This window comes from Myotis yumanensis, unplaced genomic scaffold (genome assembly GCF_028538775.1).
Source record: "Myotis yumanensis isolate MYYU_CA2020_CCGP unplaced genomic scaffold, mMyoYum1.0.hap1 SCAF_9, whole genome shotgun sequence".
NCBI classification, from domain to species: Eukaryota; Metazoa; Chordata; class Mammalia; order Chiroptera; family Vespertilionidae; genus Myotis; species Myotis yumanensis.
This window is the reverse complement of record NW_027223760.1, coordinates 23,369,517-23,376,977: the sequence shown is the minus strand read 5'-3', so window position 1 is coordinate 23,376,977 and position 7,461 is coordinate 23,369,517.

The following is a 7,461-nucleotide window of genomic DNA, read 5'->3' as shown; positions in this document are numbered from 1 at the left end:
CTGCTTCCAGGTTATTTTTCGGGAGGTGCTCTTCTGCCTTTGGCAGTGCTGATTGGCGTGACTCTTCATCATCATCTCCATGGTCCCTTTAGAGCAGCTGTTCTCAACCTGTGGGTCGCGACCCCTTTGGGGGTCGAATGACCTTTTCACAGGGCTCGCCTAAGACCATCGGAAAACACATATATAATTACATATTGTTTTTGCGATTAATCACTATGCTTTAATTATGTTCAATTTGTAACAATGAAATTGGGGGTCACCACAACATGAGGAACTGTATTAAAGGGTCTCGGCATTAGGAAGGTTGAGAACCACTGCTTAGAGGTTGACTAATGGCAGTGCTAATGTTTACAGAAATGAGACCTTTGCTCCAAGGTGGGAAGCCATCTGGTGACTGAGCTTGAAGTCTGCCCTCTAGAAGCCATAGCTTCCAGGTGACAATTTCTTAAGGAGTGCTTACATTTTCCCACAATAATTTTAAATCTATACCTCCCTCCAAAAAAAGGACTCACATTTCTTTAAAGTTGGCAAAGCTCCACCATTTTTTGTTTGTTTGTTTGTGTGGGTTTGTTGTTGTTTTTTAACTATAAATGGAAACGGGTTGGGATAGACATGGTAAAATTCAAGAAACATTAAGTCTCCTCCACGTGTGAGGCTCTGTATAGAATGCAAAAATAAATGACTACTTGGTTCCTACTTCGAAAAGTTTATAGTCCAGGCTGAAAGACACATTTGTACACAGATGTTGCACAAGATAAAGAGTGTTAAATACTCTAGGAGAATTATACAAGAACTTAATTCTCATGTATGGAATTGGAGAGAATTTCAGTCAAGGTATAGGTTTGAGACAGATGAGTAGGAGGTGTAGGCACCATGAGAACAGGGACCTTGACTGTTTTATAATCTCAACACTTAAAAACTGCCTGCACATGGTAGACACTTAATAAAAGAAGAGCATTTGAGGCTGAAGGGACATTGTGAGTAAATAAGCAGAGTGTCACATGTTCCTGAAAGAGCAGGTATTCTGCTATGGCAGGACCTTCGCATTCTAGAGTAGAAGAGAGAGGCTAAGAGAATAGAGATTGGGCCAGACTGGAGTCTTGTATGTTATACTGAGAAGGAGTTTGGTCTTGATTCTGTGGTAAGAGAAGCTGTTAAATTTTTGAGCAGGGCACTAACATCTGTGCTTAGGAAGATCATTCTGGTGTCTGTGTATAGTGTGCATTGGGGAGACAAGCAGGCTCTGAGAGGTATGATGGCAGGGGAAATGGATAATTGAAAGGAATGTCAACAGTGACTTCAACATGATCATTTTGGGTGTGAGGAAGAGGGGAGGAATCAAGGACGACATTGAGGTTTGTGGCCTAACTAATCAGGATAGGGAACTCAGGTGGAGCGGGAAGATAATAGTTAGGTTTCTAACATTTTGAGTTCAGTATCTGTCTTGAAATGATGTGCTAGAGACTGGCCGGCATGGCTCAGTAGTTGAGCATCGACCTATGAACCAAGAGGTCAAGGTTTGATTCCCAGTCAGGCCACATGCCCGGGATTCGGCTTGATCCCCAGTGTGGGGCGTGCAGGAGGCAGCCGATGAATGATTCTCTCTCATCATTGAGTTTCTATCTCTCCCTCTCCCTTCCTCTCTGAAATTGATAAAAATATATTTTTAAAAAATAAAAATTAAAAAGAAATGATGTGCTTGAGGTCAGGAGAGGAGGATTCAGTGTGTTGAAATTGAATCCTCAGCATCTATAGAACCATGTAAAGTGAACCCATCAGCCTTATTGTCTTCTCACAGGATCTTAATACCAGCCTGTTTAACTGTGTATCTGAGGGCTCAAGGCTACCTGTCAGAATTTCTGGCAAATACACTACAAGGCTGGACTGAGTATATTTTCAAACAATGATGGGTGTTCTCAGATGGGGTGATGGTTCGTTTTCTGTGGGATGCCCGGATAGCTGTTAAAACATTATTTCTGGATGTGTCTGTGAAGATGTTTCAGGAGGAGATTAGCATTTGAATTCGTGAACTGAGTGAAGAAGCTTGCCCTCACCAATGCCAGTGGGCATCATCCAACCCATTGATAGCCCAAATAGAACAAAAAGACAGAGGAGGAACCAATCTGCTCTTTGTTTGAGATGGCACATCCATCTTCTGTCCTTAGACATCGGAACTCCTGGTTCTCAGGCCTTCAGACTCAGACCAGGACTTACACCGCTGGCTCTCCTGGTTTTCCGGCCTTCAGTCTGGGGCTGGAACTATACCACCAGCTTTCCTTGGCTCAAGCTCAAAAAAGGCTTCTTAGCCTCTATAATCATGTGAGCCAATTCCCATCATAAATCTCCTTCTACATATCCTATTGGTTCTATTTCTCTGGGGAATTCTTACCAATACAGATGGAATTGAGCTCATGAACTTTGTCCCCAGAGCATCTGTGGTCTTCCACACACTAGGACATCACTTCACCCCAGGCTGTTCATTCTTCTTGTGGCTTGTTCCAAAGTTTTGATTTGGCCTTTCTAGGATCCCACTTTTCCTAATTTGGTTCTTTATTTGAAAAATGTTTGGGTTTTTTGGCAGATCCTTTTAAAGTAAATAATGGCCTAAAATATCATTTTTGCTTCTTTAATATCTACAAAGGGAGCATTATATCATCATCCTAAGGACTTTCTCCACGTGTACTAGCCACACTGGGCAGCTTATGGGGATGCTTTACAACGCCTGTGCTCACTGTCTCCTGCTGTAAAGAGAACGTTCAAAGCCTTCCTCTCTGCCTCGCACATCACAGCCTTTTGCCATCTTGATCCCAGCGTCAGGGCAGGTGGCGGCAGCTCAGAGACCCCCTGCTATTCAAGGCTAGTCAGACTCCCTAGCGTGGCCAGTCCTCCCAGCCTTCAGACTCTTCTTTTATTGTTTTTCTCCACTAAGGCCTCCAGGATTCTGTGTTTTATTTAAACAAAGGTTGCATTTCCCATCTAGGTTGATTGCGTTTTCACAGAGGGAAAGACCGAAGCTCAAAGACATTCAGTAACAAGCTCTGCCATCTCGGTAGAATGTGGCAGAGCCGCACTCACTCCATCTCCCAGCCTTCTGTTCTTTTCATTATAATACAGCTGGGATCCCTTCCAGCACGGCAGTCCTCTGATCCTCCTGCCCAAGTACAAAGTCAAAATCTGCCTCTCACCGCAGCAGGGAATGCCTTGCATCTGCTCATGGGACACGGCTGTCCAGAAGTGAGTCCTTCGCCTGGCCCTTTAAAACTTTAGCCAACTTCAATACACTCGGCGGCTGGAACATTCCCTCGGGGGCTTTTCTCATTTACCCATCAAACGCAGAGATCGGTTGTGGCTGCCCTCAGAGCCAGCTTTTACATCCGTCCGCGGCCTTCCATTTTAGCAACCAAAACAGCTGCATGTACAGCTTGACCAACAGCAGAAGTTACAAACACTTCCTCCTCCTCCTCGGTTTCCCTGCTATTTTTAGTCTTACGCCTGTTCTGGGTTTTCCTTGGCGTTCGTTCGTGGCTGTTCTCTGGGTCCGCTGACCCATGCTCTCAGCAGCGGAGGCTGCACCTCAGCCCTTTAATTAGCACCCATCCATCCCGCCTTTATCCCGGCTTTTTCTCTCGTGGCTCCTTGGCTAAGGTGGTGGTGGTGATAGTCTTTCTCTCCAGCACGCCTCTCTAGTCCAATCAGCATCACGTAGCTGAAGCCAATTAGTAAGAAAGGGAAACGGGAACAAAGTTTGTAGGAAGGGCTCTGGGGAGGGCTGGTGGTTTACCCAGAGCTTACCCAAAGACTCAGGCCGTGTGGATCATGTGCTTCTCAGCCTTCTGTCCTCCCTCCTGTCAGCTCCCTGTCACTCTCCCGGTGCGTAGGTCCAGAATAAAGTGGGCTGTTTGCCACAGCCCTCAAGAGGGTGGAAATAGGAACATGAAATGTCAGACCTGGCGGGAATTCCAGATTTACCACGAGGCCTCACTGGTCTCATGAGGAAACCAAGGTCCCGGAGATAAGAAAAGCATTTTTAGCCTCCACGTCCATTTCCCAGCCAGTCCTGCCCAGCCGTAACTAGACCCAAAGGGGGAGAAGGAAACCGCATGAGAGAACCAGAGAGGCCGGTGGGGTTCAAGCCACTTTGAAGTGACAGTGAAGCAAAGACTGCGGCGGGGGTCAGCCTCTGGGACACGAGAGAGAGGAAGATGCTTGAACGGGAGAACCCTGAACATTGATATCCTCACTACTGCAAATAGCTACCACAGCAAGTATACACTACGTATTCTACACGCTACATAGTTCACCTCGCGCAAGGTCACACGGCCCGTAAGTAGAAAGGCCAGCATTCAAACTCAATCCTGTGCTCCTAACTATACTGTCTGCCTTCTAACCAAAAATAGAGTTCAAAGGAGAAGTTGTATACCTGAAGATGTTCAGTACATGGTTACTTATAATAAGTTGAAAATAACCTGTAAGTTGAAAACAGCCCTGGCTGGTGTGGCTCGGTTGGGCATCACCCGTGCACTGAAAGGTGCCAGTTTGATTCATCATGGTCAGGGCACATGCCTGGATTGTGGCCTTGATCCCAGCAGGGGTCGTAGAGGAGGCAGCTGATCGCTGTTGGTGTTTCTCTCTCATCTATGTTTCTATCTCTCTCTCCCTCACCCTCCCTCTCTCTCTGAAGTCAATAAAAACACATTCTTTAAAAAGTTTTTCTGTTTAATTGTTTTTCTGATTCTTTTTGTATGCCTTTGGTATAAAGCAGGTGAGAAACCATCCAAGTAATAGCAATAAGTGACAACATTAAAATATAATAATAATAAAGTTGTATGTTTTTTGTTCTTTTTGTTGTTAATCCTCACCCGAGGATACCTTTTCCCTTGATTTTTAGAGAGAGTGGAAGTGAGGGGAAGAGACAGAGAGAGAAACATCGATGTGAGAGAGACACATCGATTGGTTGCCTCCCACATGCTCCCCAGCTGGGCCCGGGATCAAGCCTACAACTGAGGAAGGTGACCTTAACCAGTGTCAAACCCATGTCCCTTCAGTCCGTGGCCAATAATCAACCACTGAGCCAAAACAGCCAGGGCAATAATAGTTTTATCTTGAGAGTTGCCAAATAATATATTGCCTCCTTTGGTAAATATTTTATATGCAAACAAATATGTCAAACACAGTCTTTGTAGCTTGCTAGCTCAGACTGGCTATCATTTTTCACAGTTTATAGACGGGGCAGGAAGGCTACCTGTTCTAAACATATAGCAAGAATAGAAGGAGCTCTGCCCTCCTCTCCACCCTTCCTTCCATTCACCTCCAATCCACCTTCACTCCAGCGTAGAATCTAGTTCATCCTTTTCCGGACTGGGCCTCTTCATAGCTGTTAAAAAGAAATGGCTGCAGCCCAGCTGGCTCAGTGGATAGAGTGTCAGCCTGTGGACTGAAGAGTCCCGGATTCTATTCCGGTCAAGGGCACATGCCCGGATTGAGGCTCGAATCCTGGTATGGGATGTGCAGGCGGCAGCAGATCAGTGATTCTCTCTCATCATTGATGTTTTTATCTCTCTCTCCCTCTCCCTCTCTGAAATCAATTTTAAAAATATTTTTTAAAAAAGAAATGACTGCACATCCACATTCACAGCAGCATTATTCACAATAGTCAAGAGGTGGAAGCAACCTAAGTGCCCATGGGCAGATGAATGGATGAAGAAAACGTGGTATATGCATACAATGAAATGTGATTCAGCCTTAAAAAGGAAGTAAATCCTGCCCTAGCTGGTTTGGCTCAGTGGATGGAGCGAAGACCTGCGGACTAAAGGGTCCCGGGTTCGGTTCTGGTCAAGGGCACATACCGGGGTTTCCGGCTGACTCCCCAGTGGGGAGTGCGCAGGAGATGGCTGATCAATGATTCTCTCTCATCACTGATGTTTCTATCTCTCTCTCCCTCTCCCTTCCTCTCTGAAATCAATAAAAATATATTTAAAAAATAAAAAGGAAGTAAATCCTGTCATATGCTACAACATGGGTAAACCTTGAGGACATTCTGCCAAGTGAAATAAACCAGTCACAACAAGGACAGATACTGCATGAGTCCACCCATATCTAAAGGAGTCAGACTCGGAACCAAAATGGCGGCATAGGTGACCGCCTGTACTCACCGCCTCCCACAACCACATCAAAATTACAACTAAAACACAGAACAACCCTCATCCAGAACTGCCTGAAAGCTGGCTGAATGGAAGTCCTACAACCAGAAAGCACACTGAGACAACCTTGCTCCTCATGGGCGGCCTCAGCAGGGACAATCTCCCTCCAGATGAAAAAAGCAGCCCCGCACCAGACCCTCCACCCAGGGCCCCAGAGCTGGGAAGAGAAGTTCCCATAACTTCAGGCTGTAAAAACCAGCGGGGATTGTGGCCGAGGGACACAGAGGCTGCCGGAGACCCAGGTGTCCCTCTTTTTAATATATATACTAGTATATATTTATTTCAGAGAGGAAGGGAGAGGGAGAGAGAGTTAGAAACATCAATGATGAGAGAGAACCATCAATTGGCCGTCTCCTGCATGCCCCCCAGTGGGGATTGAGCCCGCCATCCGGGCATGTGCCCTTGACCAGAATGGAACCTGGGATCCTTCAGTCTGCAAGCCAACACTCTATCCACTGAGCCAAGCCAGCCAGGGCCAGGAGTTCCTCTTAAAGGGCCAGGCACAAATTTACTCAGACTTGCTTCCTCTGAGCTCCAGTGCCAGGTGGCGTTGGGGGACCCAAACACATACAGGAAGGAACTGGATTGTCTGGCACTGGGGCAGGAACTTGGGGGCAGCTTTCTACCAGACGAAGGTGCTCACAGGGGTCATTGTTCCTATGATGAGACCTCCCCTGTCGCAGGGCTGACTGGCAGCCATATCTGAGTCCCCATCACCCTGGAGCACACTGTTTGCTCCGCCCTAGGGGTTCCCTGAGATCCCACCCATCCAATTTGCAGCCTCACTCAGGCTGTTTGCAGCAGCTTTTCCATATAAATGGCCTGTCCATGAACAGGCTTCAGACTTTGCTAAAACCTCTCAATCAAGCTGCAGCTGGGTCAGGGAGCCCCAAACCTATCAATAAAAGGCTCAAAACCTGGCACTAAAACCAGCCTGCCTTGCTTCACAGCTGGGCCTTGCCTGGGCACTTCCAAACCTGAAACAAATAGGAAGAATCTGCAGATCTTTCTGTAGCTCCTGCCAGGTGGCCCCAGGCAGTGGCCAACTTTGCATCTCCCTGGAGACCCAAAAGCCAGTGCACCCAGTGGTCAGCATCAGACCATACCATCCATAAGCGACACACTCAAAACTCTACACATCCATTAGCGACACACTCAAAAGTCAGACTCAGTGAGCACCAAAGCCCCACTGAAGCAAGTCCTGCTCCAAGTCTCCTGCACAGCAGCTCTCCCACTGTAGTCGCAGCTGGTCCCCACAACC